Genomic DNA, 25,958 nt, shown 5'->3' on the forward strand with positions numbered 1-25,958 from the left:
AGAGCAAATCCACTGTCATCCTTGGATATCTGGAGTGGGATTTTTGATGCTTTCTCAGTAGAGGATACTTTAATTTTATAAAAAAGTACATATTTTATACGGTAAGAATCCAAAGCCATAAATAAATAGGTATCTTAGAATAACGCACTGAAGCTTAACATTCAGATGAGCTAACTAAATCATGCTATTTGTACCTGTCCTCAGCCCACTCTTTCCCTAGCCCACATGCATGTGTTTTTCTAGGTATGGGATCACTGAATTTTTATATAGCATGTAGGCAGTTATGTATGTAATTACCAGTGTGGCAGAAACAAGTTAGTTCTGATTAACGAAACTTTTCTACTGTAATTCGCTAAGTGAGAATAAAAGAAAACAGAGAATAATTGTAACCTGTCTATGGCTAAATGTGACACAGCTAAGCTATGCCAGCAGGGACAGGAAAACAGCAGTAGTCTCCATTTCTGTAGATGTCCTATCTTCTTTTCTCTTGGGACCACAGTCCTTCTTCATTGCTGATAAAGGCGAGAGAGACTCAGTCACTTCCAGGAACGGAGGCTGAAGCTAGACAAACATTTCAATAAAGTGAAAGTTGATCTGGCAAAGCATCTGGAAGAGAGGTGGTAATCTCAGAGTATTTGTTGCTATTGTCCTCTCTACTGGCCACCACTTCTGGAGCTTTTCTAGTTCCCCAGAACCTGATGTTTGAAAAAACCTCAACATTTTCACCACATGGTTCAAGATAATGTGTCCTTTGCTGCTGTGTCCTGTGGCTATTGCCTGTTCCCCCTCAGCAGGGGCCACAGAGGGGACTCCCCCACCACTTCAGCCTGAGGTCTCCTGGTTTAGCCTAAACTGCAGCCACCAGGGTGGTCAGCTAAGCCGATGAATTTTGTACTGAAGTGAGCAGCCGGTCTAGTCTGCCAACTCTGCTTTGGGACTCTGACCTCCAGGGATGGGCCGTGGCTTACATCCCTCCAGCCAGAGTCACTGGGGAGTAGATGTCAAAGCCCTTCATGAGTTGGAGGTGTCATCGTGTCTGGCTCCAGCAGTGCTTCACGTCTGTTGGTTTTGGATAGGTGTGTTTATCTAAACAAAGCTCCTTCTCTCTTTTTTTTTTTTTTTGTTTGCTTGTTGCATTTACAGATAGAGGGATCAAATTCCTTCAGCATCAGTTCTCTGTATCCAATACTAGTTAGACTAACCATGGAATAGTAAACTTGTGCTTTCTCACACCAAGTTCTCACCCCGACTTGTTTTATCGCGGCCTTGTGGGAGCATCCCAGCTGGCCCTCTCAGATGTGCGAGCCGTGAGATCTTTTTGTTTCCTTTCCCGGGTTCTTACAGCAGCTGTGTCGATTTAAATCCATACGCAGCCTTAAATTGCTGCAAGCTATAGCCCTGCCTCTCCCACCCATGGCAGAATATAGTGTCTCACTAGCTGCAGAAACAACTCCCCATCTTTCTTATGGACATCTTGCTAACCACTGTCAAAATTGTTTTGTGGCCCAGTCTCCTGCCAAGTCTCTTTCACATTCAGGGGATGACTTACGTTGTTTATTCTTCGAGAGGACCAAAAGCTATCCACAAGTCGTTGTTCTCTGCAACACCATAAGCTTCCTGAGGCAGCTTAGAATGCCAGTTTTGTGCACTTGCAACTTACTCCTCCTGCTGGACCGTTTGTATTGGCAGTAACTCTTCTGCACCCAGGCTGCCAAACCCACAGCAGCCAGTCCCCGAAGATGCTATGGCCATGTACCAGAGACACCCTCCACCACAGGTCACGTCAGGTGGCGTCTGGGACACATGGTGTCTGTCAGAGACGTTCAGAGGAACACCTTTCTTATGGCCCAGGAGGCCCAGTGCCTGGGTAACTTCCAGTTGTACACCCAGTGCTGCAGCCAGATAGTTTTGTGCTTTAAATAAAGCACAAACTTGCATTTTTAAGGAATACAGTAAAAAGCCTATTCACTTTAAGATTAAATTATCACCTTTCTTCTCCACCTGCTTGGTCTTCTCCTGTTTTTCCTCATAAAATGGAAGTTTTTAATGGAGGCAGTAGCAGTTTGTGCTCCCAGGGAGGCCCAGTCTCACTCCCTCGGGGAGGCTGAGCTGTGATTGTGCATGACCTCTCTGCGCTGACCTCACTGTGCCGTTATTTACTAGAGACAGGCAACACAAGGAAATGTTTCCTCCTTCATTTTCACTACTTTTACCTAAAACAGATTTTTGCAGTAAAGTATTCCAGCTTTTTTGGTATACAGTATACCGATACAGCTATTTTAGGATTGCATTCTTAGATATTTCAGAAATTACACTTTAGTCTGGGAGCTTCTGATGAAGTTCGTCAGTTAACAGGCTAGAAATCTGACCTAAGGGGTTTGTATATTCAATTTTATTAAAGCCATCAGTATTTGGGTAACTCAGGATTACTGTGATTGGCAGTTCAAAAATACAATGATCTTTTGTGTCTAGCGCATGTTATGCCGGGGAATATTTAAATCAATAATAATGCTATCAGAGCTGGAAATCAAATGCAAAATAATTCCCTGGGCTTCCCGTGTATAATGACATTTGCTCTTTTGATGAATTGCTAATGTATTCTTGGACAGAAGAGCTGGCAGCCCAGCCAGCTCCTCTACATAAATGGCAGAGCGGGATTGTATTTACCACTATTTACTGCTAACAAACCACGCACCTTTCAACACGTTACCTCTCTGCTATGAATTATTCCAGTTCTGAAAAAGCAACGTCTAAATAAACTTTAAGACTAGTCTTTTAAGAAATTACTGTTTTCTTCAAGGAAATGTTAGCTTGCTTTGTTTGTTTTGAAGTGACAGTATCAAATTGAAACATAATTATCTTTTTAAAAAGGCAAAAATGGTTTCAGCTATGGTGCCTGCCTAATCCTCACAGCAATTTCCATGACTCTAACTGTAATTTTTTTCTCTGTGTTCATTTCTCCCATGTTCGTTTCTGACACCCCGCACAAGTGAAGCAGCCTGACTAACCAGTGGGCAGTGAAATGAACTAGATCCAAAGTACTCTTCTATGTATAGATGATGAAGGGGGGAGAAAATGAAGAAAAAAAAGTCCTGTAATCTTTTCATTTTATACAGGTAGTAATTTGGGATTTTTATCTTTAGCAGTAATTGGCTAAAACTCACTCAAATAACCAAGCGCAGATAAATTTGAGAAGTATTTTACTTATCTGTTTAATAATGTCACCGTAAGGACCAAAAAAAAAAAAATGCACTGATTTGAGTTTTATTACCATGAATTATAAATTTTGTCAGCATTTAAAAAGAATACTAGTTTTGAGATTTTTTTCTAAGCATACTGCTATGCTATGATTTCTTTTCATAGTGGGTTCATAAAGATTTTAAAAGCATGAAGTATTTCGGATTCCCAAAGGACTCTTGGGGAATGTACAGAAAACATGTTTTCTGTACAGAAAACTTTACATTAGTGTGGGCTCTAGGAATTTTTAAGAGATGCATCTTTTTATCTTGAGATTGGAAAAGAATATTAATTAGTTATTTAATTTACTGTGCTCACCATTTTAATTAAAATAGTAAAATGCTCTACATTGTATTTGATACACGTGGACACATAGCTATATTTAATAGACATGGTATGGAAAAATTTGAAACCTTAGTAGCCCTTTTCCAAAATCAAATACTTTTCCCTGTATTTACTTATTGGTTCTTCTTCTTGAGTTCTCCATTTAGACTTAGTTATCTACCAGATATTACAGTAATATCATACTGCAGTTGCTTAGAGAAATCAAGATAAAAAATTATATATATGCATTTCAAAACCAGAAACATACTTTCTGGCTTTGTGCATTTTCTAATGAATATTAATTTTCTAATTAACATGTTTTATTCCTTATGAGTGATTGAATGGCTGTGACAAAAAAAAAAAAAAAAACAGAAACCTCACCAGGTAGAATATAATCCTTACAGAAAGAAGTTAGCAATTCACAAGAGGATAGGTTCAGGTAATACCTTGCTTTTCATTAGTTAAAGCTAAGATTTTTCTGAGACTTCTGATTTCAATCTCACGACTGAATTGCAGCATCATTGGGTGTCTAGAAGTTTCTTTTTTTTCCAGTTCTTGCTAGATTGGGAACTGCTTTCAGCAAACGGCACAGTATTTCCCCATCTCCCCTCTGGTGGGTTTCTCATGGTTGCTTTATGACTCTGTCTCTGCACTGCTAAATGGATCTATACAATGTCTGACATCGTAACACTTCACTCTCAACTGAGACTTCCCAGCAGAAAACCAGAAATTGTCAATAAGAGTAACCATGATTAGCTGTATGGAAATTGCATCCATTCAAGAGAAAAACGGTGATCTGAGCTACACTGAAATGAAAGGCAAGGTTCCCGGGAGACCAGGGATCTCTTTTCGTGTACGGTGGAACATTAAGTAGGATACTCTCAACTGCATTCATCTGTAGATTAAGAGGATAAGTCATACCAGGTGTAAAACGAAGGGCTTAAACCAAATTCTTTGATACATGATGGACCTACATCTTACTAGAACTTCTTTCCCAAATAATCTCAGCACCAAAAGGGTGGTAGGAATAGCCCCTTTATGCCCCAAGGATAACCAGGACGTCAGATCTTGTGCTGGGGTTGCAGCTGCTTTGCTGGGTGAAGACAGGCTCTGGTGGTGTTTTGTCCTGAGCTTGAGTCACTCAGGAGGGAAAGGCAGAACAATGGTTTTGGAGTTGATGCTCCACCAAGGTGCATGTTTGCTACATCCCTGTTGTTGAGGCTCAGACTGTTCCACCACTCAAATAATGCTTTTACTTCTGCTGTTGATGCTCTGTACCTGTAATATTTAGGTATTTTACAAGCTTAACTCTTAAGGTTTTAGTGCAATTGTATGACTAATATCTACAGTCCAGGACACTGTACCTTAATCCAGCTCTGGTTACCTTTGGTGTTTCTGTTAACTGCCACCAAATTCCACAAACCATGCTTAAAAATCCTGAACTGTGTGATATGCAGTTTCCAAAACATCTCTCAAAAGGTGTGTTAGACTGTCAGAGAGGAGCAACAAACACAGGTTTTCTTCTTCACAACCATCAGAGCCGTTAACTTGACCAGCAAGCAGAAAAGCTGGGTGGCAGTGCCCCAGCAAGCCCGCTGCGCCAGCCGCCTGGCCGGTGACACGCACAGCCAGTTTATCTTCCACTCATTTCTTTTCCACGCAGGAGCCCCCGGAATGTGTGGAAGTTAGGTGATTCCTTCTTTTGCTTCCCTGCTTTCTCTGTTGCTCCGGAGCCCCGCATGCACAGGATTAGGCTCTTCGCTTATGTAAATTGCCAAGCTCAAAATATCCCAAGTTGTGTGTCCCCATTAAAGACAGCAGTACACGCTACTGCCACTCTCCTACCACAGAATGATAGCCAATTTATTCCCTAACACAGCAAGCACAAATTTTATCAGAGTGATGGATTACGTAAGAGAATTTTTCACTGACGAATTCTGTTTCCGTTCCCCCCATGGATTCATTGTTTCGAAGGACCCATTATCTCTCCCGTTTTCTATACCATTCCCCAAAAGGTCATATTACTGTTTCTGGAACTTTTTGAGGAAAAAATAAAACTGTGGTTCTTTTTTATTCAGATCTGAAAAAAGAATACTTTCACAGCTGTTGGTGAGAAGGTTAAGAGTGTGCCAGCAGCTCCAATGGTTAGCACAGGCTGCTTCTGTGCGCTTGTTTGCGGAGAGCTTGTACGCCGTCCTGCACGTTTCTCCAGTTCTCATTGCAAAGCCTGGCAGAATCTGGGAAAACTTTATCTGTGAGAAAAGCAGCTTGGTGTCAAAGCAGTTTTGCTGATAAGATTCAGTCTGGTTCGCCGCTGGTGCTGATAGAGCTTTAGGTGGCTAGTAAATAATAGATATATTTGTACTGCATGTGTTAGCTACTGTTACGCATATAAGGAGCACAATCTTGCTGGCTTTTGGCTTTTTGTAATGAAGTGTTTCTCAAAAACAACTTCTCTAATAGAAAAGCTTTGTTAGTCTTCACTTCAGGTGTCTAAAGATTACGTGAGCTATTCACGTAAAAGGATATCTACGTACCTGAGGGTTTAGATTATCAGCAGGTCTACGATACGCACTTGCATTCACATGTTCAGAGCATTAAGCCCCCTTAGATATAACTATCTCTGAACAGAGGTACTCTGTAAGAAAGGGGTTGGGGGCTGGAGAGCAGCCCCGCTCGCTGTGCCCCTGCCACCTTGCGCTCCTGTGCCGGGGCTAGACACAGGCTGCGGAGACAGCCTCCTCCTACCCTGCCAGCAGAGCAGGACCTTGCGCCTGTGCAAGTGTGCGTACAGCCCCCCAAGCCCCACCAAATCCATGGGTGACTGTACCACAGGAGGTTTAACCTATTTCTGAGCAGTCACTGGAACTGCGCAGGCAAGATTTCTTTCTCACTGCGTCTCACGTGGGTGCCTTTGCTGAATATCTCTTCCCTGACCATCCACTGATGCCATGATTCTCCATGACAGATTCTGTGCAAGATTTAAGCATGAAACCAAACTCTAGTGTAAAGCGGGTACTCTCCTGAGAGGCAGATGAAGAAGCTGACAACTGTTCAGTGCCAACTGCTGTGGGCATCAAGCAGCTCGCTGTGTCTTCCCCAGAAACGCAGACATGCACTTAAAATACCCAGCCATTCTCACTGGAGACCATGTCAGTCATACATTAGATATTCATCTTTCATTCCTGCCTATTACTAATTGATAGCTGAGGTCCTTAGCATGCATCATATCTCATTGCACATCATAGCTGTAACTAAGTTGAAAATACAAAGATTCCTTAGAGCTAAAGATTTGAATGAAGAGACTTTATAGATCTTAGTTTTAAATGACGCTGCCTTTTGTACAGTAATTACTATTCTCCAGCTGTTCAGGTCCACGCTCTGCTCTGATTTGCAGAGTTAAATTCAAACTAACATCAGTGGCTTTAGCAGAATTAGTACACGTTTGCTCTCATTTTCTCTATCAACATTAGTATTTTTCAGAAACTGCTAATGGTCCCAGTGATCCAGGCCCCACGATGGTAAGGGTTATCAAAGCATTTAGACAAAATTTGAGCTTCAGGAAGGGCAGAGAGATGGGAGAGAAAGAGGTGAGATGGGGTGAACTTTGTTCTTCCTCTCCTTCCTTCTGCACCTTGCACCTAGCCCAGGATCAGTACTGGAACTCTCCCTTGACGCCAAGTCTAGGGAAAGCAAGCCATTCTTCAGAGGGGAAGACTGTTAGTTAGTGGGGTTTCTCACTAATTTCCCATAATTAATAAACCATTTCTAATTGAGAAAGTTGCAGAAAAGAACGAAAAAAGTTGGAGAAATTGAGAAAGTTGCAGAAAGAAAAAATCTAGACTATTTGAATATCTGTTCCAGCTAAGCTGAGCTGCAGAGTGGACTGCATGCCCAAAGGAAGCTTGAAAGCTTTCTTCCAGTTTTATGGCCTTTTTTCTTACCTTCTCTCTAAAAACCCTGCAGAAAATTCACTTGAAATGTTGATCCATCTGAACTTTAAGTTGACATCTGCATGAACTTGTTACCTGAAGTTTTGGGTCAGCTTCCTGGCTGCTGAATATACTTCAACATTTTTAATCTTTTATTTTTCTAGCCTTTTTGCTCTTGCCAGATTTCAGCAGTTTTGCAATAGCATATAGAGGCAAAAAAAAGAAAACACCAAATCTTTTCTGTTATCAATCAAGGGAAAGCAGAGAAGGAAAAGAAATGAGAAGAAAAAAAAGAGAAAGAAAAAGAAACTTGAGCAAAAGAGCAAGCACTATTATTTTTAGAACAGGCAGCTGCTTCTGACAGTTCAGCTAAGGTAGTTTTCTATTTCTCTGTAGGACTCGAATTCATGCCTCTCAAGACTTCTGTATTGATCCTCGTTCTTTTCAGAGTTCCTGACCTTCCTCCTTTCCCGTCCCAGCCCAGCTGGTATGCTTTCATACAGCTTGGCTAGCTTCTCAGTGCTTGCATTTTACATTTCAGCAGGGATACCCTTAACATACTTAATCTACTCATAGCAACTGAACAGGTTAGAGATAGTCTGTAGATCTGTTTGGTGGATTGTTTTTTTTTTTTTAATTGAAATAAAAAGTCAGATTGATGTTGCCACAACTATGAAAATCTCACAAATAAAATCCGTGGTCTGTCTAGTGCTGCCATTCCTCGCTTCTGTGTATCCCACTTTTTCTTTAACACCCCCCCCCCCAATTTAAAGTTGTTTGTGTCAACATTTTTAACAATGTATATGCTAGATACAGAAATTATTATTAGTGGAAATTGTCTTTCAAGTAAATTTTAAAATTTTAACATTTTCAGTTTGATGTCCAGCTCAGAGCCCAGCCTTTGAAATCTCAAACTCCTTCACGAGCTACAATTTCTGTCCTCTTCAAAGCACGGTTGGAAACTGCCTGACCCCCTTTTCACAGTCTGTTCCCATTCACTCTCTACAAGGGACGCTTCTGCACATCCTGTGCCTTGCTGTCCCCATCGCCATCTGAGAGCCCATCTGCCTGCCTTATGCCTCTGAGCGCAGAGGAGAAGATCCCAGAGGCTGCCTGAGGACAGTGCGGCTGCCGGGCTCCCCAGGGCAGCGAGACCTGGATGTGAACTGTGCCCACGGGAGTCAGGAGGCAGAAGGAGCTCTTGCTGGTACTAACAGATAAGAGCAGCCACAAAGAAATCCAAAGGAACTGGCCAGGCATTGTGAGACGGGGAGGACAGAGGGAAGGAGGCGGCTTGCTTTCTAAAAATTGCATTTTCTGTGGAATGGAGGACAAAAAAAAAAAAAAAAAAAAAAAGAATTTGGGAGTTGTTGATTCCTTCTTTGGCGAAGGGAAAGATAGTGTAGGCCACTGTGGAAATGGCAACAGGTGCTCCTTCAATGGCTGAGAAGTTGGGAAAATAATTTTTTTACTTTCACACTATATGGAGGAGGAAAACATAGATGTGTTTTGAAGCATGGTAGAGGAAGTGAAAATGAGCTGTCTGTGGAGACATTGCAGAGAAGAGCAGAAAATAATTATTGAAGAGGAAAAATCTTCAATAAAATACATGTTAAGATTTATTAGTTGTGCTAGGGTGTTTCTTGAACCACCATTAGCACATTCCTGTTCTTGTATTCCACTCCTCCCTCTAGCCCTATTCATTTTCTGATTTTTTTCCCTACTTTTTCCATTGCTCCCCATCCTCTTTCTTTGTGAGCAAGCGAGGTTATTATTAACAATTGATTTTCTTCTTGACATGTAACTGTTCAATGGTTACCTGTCAGACTTTTCCATCCTTTGGCCAGCCCTACCCTTTCATTACCTGGTATACTGTGCATAATGCGTAGTTAAATTTAAATGATGGATCTAATGACTCATAAGACAATTTCAGTGTCATCTGAGAAAGATCTCATGATGAGCATTTCTTGACAGTCCCTAGGGAGCATCTGCCCAGTCTCAACTAGTTTGAGCTACCACCAGGGAAAAGACAAGGAATTCCTTTTTTTTTTTCCCCATCATTTTGAAATGACAGCCAAGCTAAATAAATAAACAGTATGAAGTAAATCCCATCCTTAAATATATCTGATACTGGAAGTCAGTAAAAGTCACCTGTATTTGTCTGAGGAGCTTATTTTTGGGCACGTTTCTTTAGGCATTTCCGACGTTAATTTTAGTAGTTTGGATTTGTAAAAAGAAAAGCTGTGTAAAAGAAAAGATTGTTAGAAGTGTGCCTGGAAGATAGGTGCATTATTTTAATCCTTAGGGAAAACACTTTTGCTCCTATTTAAAAACACCTCTGCAGTGCCACCGTATAAACGCTCCTGTGCACTGCTGCCTCCAGCCTGCCTGCTGAGGAGTGAAACCTTCCTGCCTGCTTTTATTGCCCAACATGAATGCGAAGTGAACGAGACTTTCAAAATTCACTCACTTTTCAAGTGTTACATACTAGTTCGGAGAAGGAAATGTATCGTCTTAAAAAAATGGCGTTACCTATCTTCGACTGGACTAAATGAGTAGAATGGCACTAGGCAGACTTACACTGGCTGAGGATCAGCCTGTGGTTTTCAAAATGATGCGTCCTCCTAATTAATAAAGGAGAGCTCAGTTTACAGTGCCTAAATTGAACCTGTGCCCAAACACATCTCTTTCTCTGCCACTTAATGTTCACAGACAGACCGCAACCGCTTGTCAGAGGCTTCTTTGTGGTTAGAGGACTGGGTTTGCTGGCTGTTTTGTGTTGGGTTTGGTGGCTTGGGGTTTTTTTAGCTTCTGAGTGTATATATCCTTTTTGTTCTGCTTTGACATTGACATCGTGTTTTGCTTTAGTCTGAACACGTAGGAACAACCAACCTGATCTGCATAAAACATTTGTGTCACCTTTCCCTCCTGAAATTAGTATTCCTCAAAACTAACCAATATGTTTATATTGCATGTAACATCCCAACTGTGACAGCCAAAAAATGAGTACAGTAGGCACACCATTTGAAGCTGATTATATTAATTGCTATTCAGGTCATAGCTTAGATTAATTATTGTGTTTGTGTAGGATGTTCGTTAAGAGGTTTCCTGATTGCTGTTCAGAAGATTGATTACTTGTTATGCTTACCTTGTGGTTTCTGTGGGGAAAACATCTTTTAGGTTTCAACATTTGCAAACATAGCGAGGCCAGGCAGGGCCACTGAGAAGTGAGGATACCTGCACCTGCCACATCGAGAAGCCACGACATACGTCTGCATTAATACCAAGCTAGAAAATAGAAGATGCATAAAAGAGACATTTCTTTTTAAGTGCCTGAGTCTAGAGATAGTAATGTAGCCTTAGGCACTTATGTACCTCTTGTAAGGGAAAAGAAATGGAAAAGAAATGGAAAAGCATGCAGAAAAATACCAGTTGGCAGATTTGTGTAGATGAGGTAAATGATTTACAAGAGAGCCCACCTGAATCTTTGCTGTACCCATCATGCAATTTGCAAAAATCCAAGTTTCCATGCCTTGAATCTCATCATTTGACAACAGAGTGACTTAATCAAACGCAATGAATTGCTTGATGTTTCTCCTAGAAATTGGCTGGTTTGAGGCAGAAGTGGGAATATGAGGCTTCCTGTGGAAAAAAGCACAACGTTCCAGTTAGTTAGTATCTGGAAGATCTTACAGGTGTTTTTAGGCACCTTAGCTTTAAAGGAATTCAAGAATAAATTCAAGTATAAGTCAGATTAGGGAACATCCTTGGATAAAGGCAAATGTGAACCGTTAGATTTTCTTTTATCTCCTGTAGCCCTCTTGAAATATATTAACCAGATGGACTCTCAGTCCGTATTTCCTGACCTGTTCTTCATCTTTTTTGTCCAATCAACAAACATATGGTCATAAATAGCTGCTTACAACAACAAAAGTATGAGGTACTGAAAAGCAGACAAAAAAAAGGTAAAACAAATCAATCATAGCAATCATAGTTACTCTAAATATTTTTTTAAAGTTCGCCTTGCAATATAGTGCTTACATAATAATAGAAGTAAGGTATGAGACTGTGCATAACTTTGCAACATGAAGTTTGTCTTTGTTCATTCGTATAATTAACTTTTCTTTCTTTACTTCTATTGGGGGGTTAATAAAGCAGAAAAAAATGAAGTGTTTACATTAAAATTCAAAATAATCACTAGGGCCCGATAAAAGATCTTAGCAAGCATTCAAGATGGTAGTATCGCCAACAGGAGCTTTGTTTCCTACAAGTTTTCCTAGTGGAGCCAGTAGCAGCTCCAGTCAGGAAGGATTTAGACATCCTGAGTGTATGAGGACCCTTTTCTTTTTAGCAGTTAGGCTGAGATAAACTGTCAAGTAGAGGGTACTAGATGTGGTGATGATGGATATGACACAATAGCTCAATAGTTAACAGATCGTTAACATAAATTGGTTTTGACCAGCCACTAAATCTTTGCATCCAGCAAACAAAATTCTGCGCAGTGATACCCATCTTAATGCAGTGATTAGTGCATGCCCACACACTGGTCCATCCAGTAAGTAAATTGATATTAAACTGTGAGATCTTTCCCTCATTTGAAAAAAATATTTTAGAGGCACCAGGTAGACTTATTTGTCAAACTCTGTAGGAGACTTACCTGCTAGAGTTGCCTAATGCTGGAGAAATAGAGTATCAGTGAAGCAGACCACCAGTTTATTTTACAGTGGAAATGTATAAATCTTCTTTTTCCATATTCTCATGCATTTAGTTTTTAAAATGGCATGTTAAATAGAATTACTTAACATTACAAGCCATAAAAATGGTCAAGTTCCATTAAGAGCTCTCTTCTGATTAACAAACTTATATTCTTTATAAGAGCATCTTTAGACTTTTGGGGAAAAGAGGGGAGGAAAAAGAGAACTTACAAAGTTACATTTCTGGCTGTTCTGCATGCGAAGTTCTTGTCCTGGTCTTTACCACTTGTTTTATCATTTAGCATAATGTCCACTAAGATAGAGGAATGAGAGGAAATTAGGCAGTAGGGAAAATGACTTAATGCTAATTCACTTTTTTGTAATCTAGCACTTTCCATCCCATTTTCTTTACCTATCTTAAGACAGTGACCTTTTATTTTCTTATGCTTTTTTTCTTGTGTGCAAAATTCCTCATTGTAGATAGGCTGCTGCCTTCAGGCGGGACACTCAATTCTTTGCCTCATACATGGCAAAATGAAGGTGTGATTTTATGTGTATGAATGTAGTTATGCTATTTGGACTGTGTTAGCACATATTAAAAAAAAAGGTAGGAATGAGGAGCCAAGACCTCTGGGAACTCCGTTAATGTGTGATCCTATTACCCTACACTTTCAGTGCTAATGTTACCAACACAGAATAGAGTCTCACTGGTGTAGATGGGCATTTTTGTGTTGTAGTTATTCCCTGATTTTCCCATGTGAGCATATCCACTGTGCTAGGACTAAGGATGGGTGAAATGCTGTGCCTTTTGTTGCTGATTATGATGGTTAGCCTTCTGAGGGCATTAGCTCCTGAAATAAATTGGGACCATGACTAAAATAGTGACTATGGGCATGACTGGTCAGAAAGAGAGTTATGAGGAGAGATTGGCACAAGTACTTTTTCCTATAATATCATGTTGTAGGAAAAGCAAAGGAACCATAGCCAAATACCTAAGAAAAACAGGAAGAGGGCTGAAAGGGAGAAGGGGGAAAAGGTACTTTTTAGCCAGAACCTTGCCTGGAAAGATGCTTGGCCCAGTGAATAAGTGAACTGCCTCCGGGCAGTTCGCTCATAATGCCTGCTAAGTGGGATGTTCTGCATACTCATAACAAATAAGTAGGACTGCATTAACAGCATACCTTCTCCATCATCAGTTTTCAAGAGGAACCAGCAAGACTCCCAGTATTGCCTTACTATTTAGGAAAGAAAGACCTGGCTGTGGCTTCCTGGCTTCTATATTCAGAGGAATGATCCAAAATAATTGAGGATTAAGGAGGAGGAAAACAGTAACAAAAAGAAGTTGTCTTTTTTAAACTTCAATTGGTTTTTTGCCTTTTTTTTCCTGATGACTTGATTTCTTCGCACTCCTCCTTTCCTGTTTCATACCATTATCACCTCTCTATTTCAGTTTTATCCAGTGTTGCCAGCAGTCATCACTAACTTGTTTCAAAATTTAGGTGCACTTTTTTTCCGCCCCACCTCATGACTTTCTTTTCACGCTATTTTCTTGACCAAGGACACTCCCCAAAGCCTACCTGTAGAAATGCAGGGTTGAGGACTGCAGTGCCTTATAGTTGGATTCCTGTAAGCAGGTGCTCCCGCAACACTCTGGTCACTGACCCCATTTATATGGCATCACATGTGGTTCACACAATGAACTCTCAAATATAGTTGCAGTGACTCCAGGGAGGATACTCAGCTGCAAATAAAGAATTCACATTTTATTCTCTGGCCAGAAGGGTTGCAACAGCATGTGTCACTAAATGCTTCCTGTGAAAAGTGTTGCCTGAGTGCTGCACCTCTGTCCCTGCAACTTTCCACTTCTGAAGCAGTTAACCATTCTGTAGCACTTTGACAAGTAAAAATCTCGATAATGGTACGAGCATCAGTTGTGATCGGTCAGGGAACCAAAACGTAATTTAGTTTACGCATATTTGAGTGTCAAAATCTTCAGCTTCTGAAGTCTTAACGCATTTTTCAGAGGAAAATTGATTTTAATTAAAGACACTGCAGGAAAACCTAATACATGTTTGAGGATTTAATTTCCTAATTTTTTGGTCTATTGCAGCTTTAACAAAGTCACAAAAGTTATTCCCACTTTATCCTGACTTACACAGGTTTCCCATAACAATTCATTAAAGATTAGAATGTAAGCAGTATAGTCCAGATTTTAAATAATTTTCACAGCACTAATGTGAGTAAATGTAAATGTATATTTTTCCAGAGATTTTATTCAGCCACTATTGATACCATCCAGAAGGCTAAAGATGGTCTCCCCTCAAGCTCTGGAGTAGTTTTGGGATGTAGCACAGAATCTACTTTGTATGTAACAACTTCTGCATTACATCATGTAAGAGTGGAAAAAACATGAGTTTCCTCTAAAACTGAAAAAGCAACTATACTGAAAGAAGGGAATTGTATTGTCCTTACAAGTACTTGGTTTGTCTTGGATCATTGCAAAAATTAAGTAAGCCTTCCCCAGCCCTTCTTAGTCATCTGCCCTACTAAAGATTCAAAACCCAAAACGAATCCTTCATGCAGACTTCTCACCATTGACTTGACTTATACTGCGGCTGCCGTTTAAAGTAGTATTTTAAAAATACAAAGCATGAAAACACTAAGGAGACTGCAGTCCAGCGTGCTGCTTTTATGGATGAATGGTATATTTTCTTACAAGATCACTCTCACATTTAATTATTATTCTTGGTATTTTACCAGTTCAGAAAAGTTTCATTTCCAAAGTCTAGCATACGCATGCATCATTACTGCCTATTCTGCTAAGGCCATGCAGGCAGCGTGCTGCAGCCTGTTCTCAAAGCAGCAGTTCTATTTGCAGAACATTCGGTCTATTCGTAATTTAATTAAACTCACTTGGTGAATTATTTTAAATGTCATACTTCATAATTGGTGTGTTTTTAAAAAATGCAGATATAATAAGGAATAATTAATTTTACATGAAGTGAAGTCCAGTAATAAAATAATTTCAAACAATAAAACACAGTGGGGGAGAACTCCTCATCTGAGATGACTGGAGGGGTACATTGCTTGTCACAATAATGTCATTCTTTTAACCTTTACAGTTATTCATCCTTAAGAGATTTATTTTACTCACAGTATCCCCCATTGAACACAGCGTGCCCCTTCATTATTTTTTGTGGGAGAATTTCATCTTATAGACTCTTGCTGCTGTTTACATAATTCAGTGTCTTGGAGCAGATCTGCTTCAATTTAAATCCATGCAAAGATTCCCCCAGTCTTTAGTGGGAATTAAGAGGGACATGTGACAGACCTGTCCGTCCCAAATGCCAGAGTAACAGCACCAAATACGTACAAGGCCTAACCTTCTTGTTATTCTTTGCACTGCTTCCTGAAGTTTTCCTACTCTGGATTTACTCAGGAGCACAGGGCATGGCTGTTCTGCATCCCCTTCTCCAAGGCACAGCAACAAGCGAACACCTGAGCTTTGCTAAGACCAGTGTATGACAGCATGTCATCATAACGGTGACAAAAGAGCAGCTGGCCATCAACAAAATAATAAAACTGGCAATCAGACATATCAAAATGCTGTCAAGATGGGGAATGCCTCATGGCAGAGGTTGTCTTCATCCCTGTTTGTGCAATGCCCCTCAGCAGGCTGTGGGCTCAGACCACTCAGCGTCAGGCTACTGCAATACCAATGTGTAAACAAATAGCCATAATTACTGCGTTCAACAGCCCAGCAGAAAGCTTTTTTTTTTCTCTTTCTGTTTAGCTCAGACCATTCTATTAATCTTGTTAATGTAAATGAATTATAAACATTTTGCACAGACCCATGATATTCAACACAGTTGTGTTCTTGGACTACAAGGTAAGCTGAAAATGGACTGGCAGTCTCCTCAGCTGCAAATAGGAATGAATAGCGGGATGAAAAACACTGAGTTTAGAATCCATCTTTGACATATAATATGCTTTTTAATGGTAAATGTGGGCTATCCAGTACAAAATCAGAATTCGAGCCCCATTACTACATAACTTACCCTAAACTCTTCTGCAGGATAATGAGCGTTGTTATTGTATAAATGCTAGTCAGAACCTCCACAAATCTGTCTTTTCAGTCTGTTTATCTCTTGTAGTTAGATCAGCCCATGCCTGACTTTGCCCTGCTAGCCAAGACTCAGCTAATAAAGCCATGCATTTGTAGATGGTGTTGAAAAAAGCCAAAATCCCATTCATGATGGTGACTGACAAACGTCAAGCATCTTAAATGAAGGTGCCCTGAAGGACTTAGAGCCTGCAGTGTAATTTAATTAAGATATCAAAGTGATAGCAATTATATCATCTATGACAGCTATGCTATTATAAAGCATTTCTTTAATTAACAAAAGGTGATACCTGAGAAGGCAAGCACTGCTATGAAACACGCTTGCCTTACACTCGGAGAAACATAATTACTTTTAAGATTCACTCGAGTCACGCTTTTGTTTTACTGCCTTTTTATCTGCCTTCAGGTGGGGCTGTGGCCCCAAGCCCCCGGTCCCGCAGGACCCCCACAGCCCTGGGGCACTGCAAGGACCTCATCCTCAGCCCTGCCCCATCTCCAGCCTCCAGGAGCAGAGTGGTGACTTTTAGCTTCTCCCTCAAAAACTAGCGCAAGTCGTTTTCCTTGACTGACACTGGGGCAGAGCAGCTGATGGCAAAGCAGGCCAGCTTCAGAGGAGCGTGATGTACACACAGCTAAAAGCTGCTGGGAAGTGACAGGATGATCTGGGACCTCATAAATACTGGGATACCTCCCAGAGCTTTTATTCAATTGCTATTCAGGTTTTATTCTGTAAGAACATCTGTTGATTTCAGTGAATTCTTGACTAGGAATTAAATTAATTGAATCTCAAGATAGGATTTGCCTCATTGAAAGGAACTTCAGAGAATTTAAAAAAACCCATAAAGTAGTAATAACATATTTTCTGTAGCATACGGTTATTTTATAACAATAAATATTTAAATATCTCTTCATATATTCAACATAATTTAAAATGGTTTTCTTATGTGCTTGCAGATAAAAAAAAATAAGAAGTTTCTATTTTTGAGCATCAGCCAAGTTTCCAGTCATCCAGATGTATACAGGCAGTTTCTCCAGTTTTGGGGAGCACAGGCCCCTACAAGAAAATGCTCAGAGTTAAAGGTGTTTGCAAACTTTTACATATATATTTTATTGTAATTCTAAGTTTGCAAAAAATATATAAGTTCCAAAATATATACAGGTAAGTATAGAGATATAGTGAGAGTCACAAATGTTTGCAAGAATGCAAGAGTTAAACAGCAGGTTTTGGTTTTTTTTTTTTTTTTTTAGAAGTAACTCCTATGACAAAGACAAGTACCTCTCAGCTTGCTTGTCAAATAAATTACACTAATATACCATTTAAAATAACCTTAGTATGTCACTATGAGTTATTAAAATCAAAAATAATTTAACAGGCTTGCTTTCTTATGTACTTTTTAATTGTTGGCCAACTTTTTGAATTTGCAAGTGCCCACGTAAAGTGTTATTTAACTAGTGCGTTCAAATGCTGTATAACAAAATTCACAAAAATAATCTCAAGTCCATTTAAAATTTAGAGCCCTATGTTGACTTAAGTTATCAGCTAAAATTTATTTTTCATTGATTTCACTGCAGCACTTTCAGTAAATACCCAATCAAAAATTAAGAGAAATGAAAATTAAGAAATCTAAGGGCATAAATCTTTTGAAGTTACTTTCTTTTTTTTTTATTTTTCCATTGACATATCACAGATGGCCATGTTGAACAGGGTGATTTTGTATGCTGTCTAAAGGCATTGTTATAAGCAGAGCTATGCCACTTCTTATCCTTAAAATGCTCACTAGGGCCTGAAAATACTCAGATGGCATATGCAAAGTGTTTTTGTATAAAAAATGTAAATGCTGCATACCTTTAAAGAAAGAGGCATATGGCTTTGGTTTGTAGCATAGTGCAGCCCTAAACTCTGTGTCAAAGGAAAGAATGCCTCACCTTCTCTGAGGTCTTTTATTTTTACACCTTTACAAATAGCGGCTCATTTTATAGACAGCTATTTTTCATTCTAATAAGTGCACTTCATATAGCTCCTTTAGTACAACCTGGGACCTAAAACTCCCTTTAAAGATAAATGCTGAATGGCACTAGAGTGCTTAAATTACAGAGTAACTGTAGGAATACACAGAGACATATCTATCATTGTGGCAAGGCAACTTCATGCCTTTCTGGCTTCAGGTGCTGCCTTATCTAACCACAAGAGCATCTTGTATCAGAAGCACATCCAAGTGTTAGGGAGCTGATGTTGTCATCATGCCCCTCACCAGGGCAGCTGGAGGCGGAGCTGGGCTGTCCTGGTACCCTCCTGCCCCTGGGCATCCCTGATCTCTGGGCTGCGCAGCCAGGATACGGGCGGCTGGTGCAAGGTTTTGACCTTTCCCATACCACCACAAGAAGCAGAGTCTGTTGGAAAGTAGTCCTACAGTAAACCAGCAAGTCATTAAACAGCATTTTTGCTCAAAAATGCCTGAACAGCTAGACAGGCTCTGATAAAGAAATGTAATTTTTCAAATTTCAAACGGCAGCAGTTAATTGCATTACTTTATCCAAGGTGTTTCTCTTTATCACATCTTCTGTAAGACAAGCCTGTGATGGGTAGAACTGATAGGGAACATAATATGCTGTAATTTATTACTTCCCAGGGTGGTACAGTGGGAAGGAGCATACTTAGAGCTTCTCTTATCAACTTACTCTGCGATAGATTGAAATGTATTAGGATAAAAGGAATCCCTGTCCTTAAACTTTACCTTCAGGCATCCCAGCAGGCAATTGGAGAAAGCCTGTTTTTTCCACTACAGTAAAATTACATTCAGTCTCTCCTTGTGAGAAACTTCCTCACCTAATGCTTACCAAAAGTCAAATATTTTTAGGGTGTATTCCTTCTACAATGTTCATGAGTTAAAATTGTCTCATCCCGGCATATGCACCCAGGCTTAATCTCAGTAGAGGGATAACAGCACAAAGAATTGGCAGCACAACATCCATGTAGGCAAATTGCATCGAAATGCTGAGCACCACCACACAGCCCTGGCTACCCTGTTCTTACTAACAAGGTTGCCTGAGCTAGCCCAATTCACATGCCAGTGATAACTCCTTGTTACAGTGGAGGCATGCGGAGGTTCAAAGTGGAACCTCATATTGCAGCAGTCCTACCACAGCTCTATGGTAAAAGAAGCCTTTTCATCTCCAGATTTGAATTACTTTACAATCAACGCAGTAAGCAAGTTTGGCTCAGTTCAAGGGAGCTGCTTGCACGCTACACATCTGATGCATTAACTGAAAATATTACATGTTATTGTAAGCCTTTCTTGCACTTAGAGATGCTCTTGTTTTATTTCAGGTAGAAGATTCTCATTCAGACTTGGGAGGTACTGTGTCATTTGGGACAGTAACTGAGGCCATGAAATATTTTTGGGGATTGGTTTTATCCCCAGTTCCCATTGCTCTGAGTCTCCTACCTGAGGCAGCAGCAGGGATCCTGGAGGCATTGCACCCCTGCCTTCTGCATGGGACAGATGAGCAGCTGCTTTCCATCCCCCTGCCCTGCCATCCAGCCAGTTGGGACTTCCCAAATTTCAACATGCTGTGATGAAATAAGTTTTGAAAATGACAGGTTGTTAGGAGTCAGTGCAACCACATACCATACCTAAACTGTAAATTTGCAGATAACAGTCTTAGCACAAATTATTTTAGGAAACGATTGTATATTTTTCAGAACTGTGCAGTTATTTTTTATTCTGGATATATGTAATAAAGGAAACTACATGACGATCTCCAGCACCCAACTGAACAAATTACCAATTTATCACAAAGTTTGCAACCCTTCCTCAAAAGATACTGTATGGTTTTTTTTTGATTGAATTACTTATATTGGTGCAGTATCCTAATGTGAATTTGATGAGTGTCTTCGTTCTCTTTCAAAGCACTGTGCTGTAATCTGAATGTGCAGAGATATCACACAATTCATTGTGAATACTAATAAGACATCTCTTCACTGTATAATAAAATTCAACATTTAAATTTCTTTCTATAACAATTCCACATTATGTAGGCATACACTGTAATTCATTAAAAATATTTATTTTATCATCCTGACAAACACAAATGAAGGGAAAACAATGTAGCCCACCTTTTAAGAGAAAGAAGTGAAATTGGATTTCACTTACAATTGTCATTTTTGTTTATGTTCCTTTTCATTCTTCCTTTAAGTGGTTCACATATATGCAAGGGTCTTCTGAGCCTGGGAATTCTGTAACAAAAAGTGATCAAATACAACAGCAATGAGTGCAGACTCTGTGGCAATAGTAAGACAGATTTTTTTTAATATATTAAAAGCAGTGTTTCTGCATAACATCAGCAATTCTAATTGTGGTGTTTGACATTCAGTGTTAATCCACTGGCTCTAAAGCTTATTAAAAATGGCAGTAGACACATTGGTAATACAGGAGCAGGTCAGAAATTGTCAAAAACAATACTGACATTAAGAATCAGAAATAAAATTATGGTTATTGTAGAAATACAGTTTTGCATGAAATCCACGGGCACAGAAACAATAACACTCTGGAGTGGGATGAACAGTGCCTACAGATGCAGACAGTCCCAGAAGCACAGCTGAGACATCCCCAACAAGAAAAGAATTTCTTCCATCTCTTTAGTCCCTTTTATTTGTTGTCTGGCTGTGCAGTTTCTTTTCTCTATGGCATTAGCTGCAGAATTAATACAAAGACAAAAAAATTCTCTTTGGAAAAAAAGGCCTGTGGGGCAAAGGAAAAGGGTTTGTTCCTGGCTTAGCCACCACTTGTCTGAGCACTAATTACTTCACCTCTGTCTGATCTCCCCCAGCTGTAACTTTGTGGGCAGCTGAGCATACCTGCTTATAAGTCATTTGGAGATTTACAGCTAAAAAGTAATACACAAAACTTTTCATAAACATGCAATATTACATAAACATGGATTGATAAAGTTTTCTTATAGCTTTAAATGACAGTTTTGCTATCCTTATCCATAGCAAGTGCACTACATTATTGCATCCTATTACATGGGTAGCCCATTGAAACTGGTGTGAAATACAGGACTACCATAGTCAGGGAAGACAACCTGCCTTGATTTAGCAAAGCTGTCTACTTTCAATGATAAAGTAAAAGATTGTTCAGATTTGGGGAATTAACTGTTTATTGAATTGCACTCAGTGTTTGCTCATTGTGACGATTAGTAAAACATCAGCTTATTATTTTGGTAAGGCTCTGATGAATATACACCTTGCTTGGTGTAGCCTATGTAGGTATTTGATTAGACCACCTCTTCTAAGAGATTACTTTCTTTTGGAAGAAACAGAGAAATTTGAGATACTTTTTTTCTAACTATGTTTTGCATCACATTTGACAAAAATTATTTAACTATTGCTACTACTTAGGAATCCTCTCTAGCAGTCTTAAAAGTCTCCCACAGAGGAAGCAGGGATCACCCCAGGAAAACTATTAAAGCCGACAGTGGTTTGTCACAGGCAACCATTAATGAATACCATGGAGGATTTGGTATCCTTCTGCTCATTGTCTTGCCATAATTCATACTCAGTATCCCACAGATTATGCAGAACGACTGTCTGTTGTAGCTGCACATTTAGGCAAGCAGATAGCATCTTTTAAATTGGTGGAAATTATATGCAGGAAGTAAATGGTAAGATCTGTTTCCTAAGGATGAATACTTAAACAAGAACTCTGTCTTTACAAAGCCAGTTAGGTTTGGGGTTTGATTTTGTTATTTCCCCTTTTAACTTCCTAGTACAGGAGTTGTGTTTCATTGCATGAAAATAGTTTTGTATAAACTTTGTGTCAATCAGAACAGCTTGATACAGTGCATTTTGGTACCTTAGTCTTCATCATGAGTTTGCCAGTATTCAGAGTAAACTGTAAAACCTACAATCACAATGAGATAACATAACATATCTTCCATCAGCTGTACTTCCCAGGTGTAGCATATTCTACAGTTCCGCTTTTAGGAAAGAATAAAATTTTCACATGAAGCAAAGAAAAAAAATCCGAAGCATGCTCACATACATGCATACATAGAGAGAGAAAAAATACCACCTGTAGACAAAATAGAATTCTTCATAGCTGAATTTATATTGTAGAGATTGCAACAGAAATACCCTCAGTGCAGACACCAGTAGCATTTGCAGGTGCTGTTTACATCTGTAGGAAAAGAAATAATCTGAATTCATTGTCCTAAATCCTGCTGCCCTTTGTAAGAATAGAATTGTAATGATGCCTTGGGATGACATATGTAGTGAAAGTCATTTTGTTGGGAAAGAACTGGTTGTGCCCCAGTCCAATACACATTTACACCCCAAGAATAGTCTTTTGCAGCATAAATAACACTTGCACATACAAGTAGCTATTTGTATATGTAAATGACCTTTTAACAGATAAGCATGAGTGTAACAGGACAGGCATGATTTACCTCTTTGTTCACAATTTAGGCTGCATTTTCATGTTGCCCTTAAGCCAGCCAAGCTATCTGTGCCACTTCGCCTTAGTCTCCAGCTGTTGCACCCCTTCTGGCAGTATCAGCACTCATCTGGCCAAGCAGTACATCAGATCAGAGACTTGATTCAGTGGAAAACTAAAACTGGGGAAAAAAAAATACTTGCTTTCCAGACACATCAACCCTCTCATCCAGCTCACCACACAGCAGCATAATTGCTAGGCACAAATTGGGATCTCCCAAGTTTGCAGGAAATTTGTCCTTAGAGAGAAGCTGCCAGCTCGGAGGCTGTCAGCTCCCCAGCAGGCATGCAAGGGGAGGAGAGGGGGGAGAGGGCTGAGCAAGCAGCACGGTGCTAGATTGCAGGCTGATGCTTGCTTGAGGCAGGGCTTAGCCCACAGCAAAGGTGCAGCTCTGAAGGAAAGGGATTTTTCCAGTGGATCCACTAGAAGTTGCTGGACTGGAAAGAAAAGTGGGACAACAGGATTTCTTAAGTATTTTTCCAATTTTTTCGAGGCCCCCCTCCAAACCCAGAAGAATTAAATTTGCACTATTTTAGAGAGTAGCCTCATTCTAATTTAGTGTAACATTAGCTTTAGCAACTGGAAGGCCTTGGTCTGTTTTTCTGTGCTATGAGTAAAAGAGAGCAAGCAAGCAAGCGACTGCAAAGCCCCAAACTTGGAGAAACCCTCTGTGTGTATCTGCATACATGCAGCCTTACGCCACCCTTACAAATGTGGCCTTCAAACCACCCATTTGAAACTATGTGACACTGCTCTGTAGCCATAATTTGACCGTCACTGAATCTGAAAATTCCCAAATTACTAAGCACTAATTATAAAGCATATTACCTGTCATTTTCAGTCAGCCAAGCCTAACATGTAACGAGCTATTCTATGAACCACATGTATAAGTGCTGAAGTTGTTTTTACATACTCCTAGTGGGACATTAGCATTTCAGACTTCCACTACCTAGTTTGAACCTGCACAGAAGCCAATAATATAGAGGTTAAGTGGATGTAATTTTAAAAAAGTTTTTTCTTCATATTATTTGCTTTATAGTAACTGCCTGTACTAGTGTGGACTTATTACTCTGTACTTAAATACAGTAGGAACAGACAAAAAGGCTTCGCTTGTTTAGGAACAGTTTGTTATTTTGCACTACACATTTTTGTATGTGCTTATGGAAAATACTTCTGAAGTTTAAATCAAATACAGCAATCTTGAGTTCTACTCTAAACATTTGGACACTGTAGAAGAGCTGTGTGCTATTAAAAAGCTATGACAGTCTGCTTTGGTGGACAGTCAGGTAATTCTTGAAGCTATGTTGATGAGCTACATAGTGTTTTAAAAACCTTCCGAATTGAAAAATACCATGGCTAGGAGAAAAAAGAACAGGGGGAGTTGTGCGTCTTTCTCAATAAGTAAATAATACATGCAATATTATCATTAAGCTACTTAAGCGGCAATTTGATGACAGAAAGTTTTAGTCCAGATGTAGTAAGGACAGAAGATTTTTAAACTGCAGTGTAAGCCCATCCTGTTATATCCAAAATCTTACCATAATAAGGTATAACTAACCAGTAGCAGCTTGGTAAAAACTGTTTTCACTGGAACATATTTTCACTTTAAAATATAAACACAAAAATAATCATAATTCTGTCCTTTAATGGAGAGGTCCAGACCCATCTAGCTTGCATTTAAGTCATTACAAAACTGTACATTCATTTTTCAATAACTTCAGAATTTTTAATTGTGTTTCTACACTGCTCATTTCTAACCTCACATGAGAGTTAGTATGTGCATGACTGACTTTTTTAGGGCTGTGATGAATGGTCTACATAAAGAACTGTCCAAGTAAGATGCATTTACTGAAATTAGCACAGGATAGGGCTGCAATGAACACTATTGTAGCTCTTCAGTTAAACACCACATCGGTGCTCTCTTCTTATCACTTCACTTGATTTACACAGAAAATAGGTTGAAATTCTTGGCCTGTATCTGAAGTTACTCAGTTGCCATGACTCATGGCACCAATACTTTGCATGAACCTCCACAGATATTACTCAAGAGCTGTCCACCAGGAGGACAAGGAAACCCTTACCACAGGAGCAGGGGCTACAGGGGCAGAAAATGGAGCTTCCTTGGGAATCAGTTAGAAAGCTAAGAGCAACCTTTTGCAGAAGCCACAGCCATCACATCCCACCTGCCCACTGTTGCAAGGCACATTTCTTCAGTTTGTCTGTGGGCAATAAAAACATAGGACTAGTTACAATTACATATTTATTCAATTATGTTATCTATTAGAAGAGAACCTCCTGCCACTCACACACATCTCACCCACTGAGAGAAAGCACCAGCTCATGGTGATCACCCTGCCCTGCATGGGAGGGTTTGGTGGTCCACCCTCAGCGGCATGGTGCAGGAGCCCACACAGACTGCACCGTTCCAGTTTCCTCACACCATGAGCCTTCCTGAAATTTTTCCCAACACAAAATTTCCATGCTGCCATGGAGCTCCCATAGCTCCATGCTATCCCATTTGATAACCCATGATCTGATCTCATACTCAGCTAACATAAACCTGCTCCACTCTTGCCTAGGGCAAGCTTTGCATTTCTGTTGTCCATCTCCTCACTCATTGCATATCCCTCAGGAAGTGCCAGGGAGCAGCAGAAGCAGAGTCACCCAACACAGGGGCACACATCAGAGCAGAGGACCACCCCAACGCCAGCCATGCCCTCACCGACAGGCACCATCCCACACAGCCCGAGCGCAGCCAGGAGACACAGATGGTCCATCAGCAGTCCCAGGCACAAGGAGTGGACAAAGCAGGGTCATCAAGCAAGCCCCATCAGGAGCAGCAGGAGACAGGACTACAACACAAGCCTGAGGTCCACCCAGGAGAAAAGGCCAGCTGAAGACCCCAGCCTGAGCTTAAATAGGGCCCAGGGCTGGGGGCCCAGGGTTGTTAACACCTACTGCCCAGCTGGGGCTGGTCAGGGTCATTAGGGCCTGCCAGGGCTGTCCCTGCTCTCACAACACGTTTCTCGGACTTTTCGCTATTCACGGATTTCCTTTGTGGACCAAAAATCTGAACACAGTAATTTATAACCACAAAAAAAAAACCAAAACAAAACAAAAACACAAACCAAACCAAACAAAAAAAAAAAAAGAA

At 40.1% G+C, this 25,958-nt stretch overlaps 1 protein-coding gene and 1 long non-coding RNA gene across 11 annotated transcripts in view; one reads left to right on the top strand and one right to left on the bottom strand.

Moving 5' to 3' along the window:
* Positions 1–25,958, top strand: part of NTNG1 (netrin G1) — a 158,074-nt gene that overhangs the window by 33,181 nt on the left and 98,935 nt on the right. The window lies entirely within an intron of this gene.
* On the bottom strand, positions 15,092–25,666 carry LOC148052160 (uncharacterized). 2 transcript variants are annotated; one of them, XR_015699011.1, is made up of 7 exons: positions 25,527–25,666; positions 24,988–25,023; positions 22,758–22,925; positions 22,385–22,489; positions 20,465–20,547; positions 19,757–19,881; positions 15,092–17,364 (listed from the first exon to the last, which is right to left on the bottom strand). It is a non-coding gene; the product is annotated as an uncharacterized LOC148052160 (long non-coding RNA). The 2 variants fall into 2 exon arrangements; XR_015699010.1 differs by lacking the exon at positions 22,385–22,489.

The sequence above is a fragment of the Nipponia nippon genome, unplaced genomic scaffold (genome assembly GCF_047370975.1).
Source record: "Nipponia nippon isolate SJK-2023a ecotype South Korea unplaced genomic scaffold, ASM4737097v1 scaffold_5, whole genome shotgun sequence".
In the NCBI taxonomy this organism is placed as follows: domain Eukaryota; kingdom Metazoa; phylum Chordata; class Aves; order Pelecaniformes; family Threskiornithidae; genus Nipponia; species Nipponia nippon.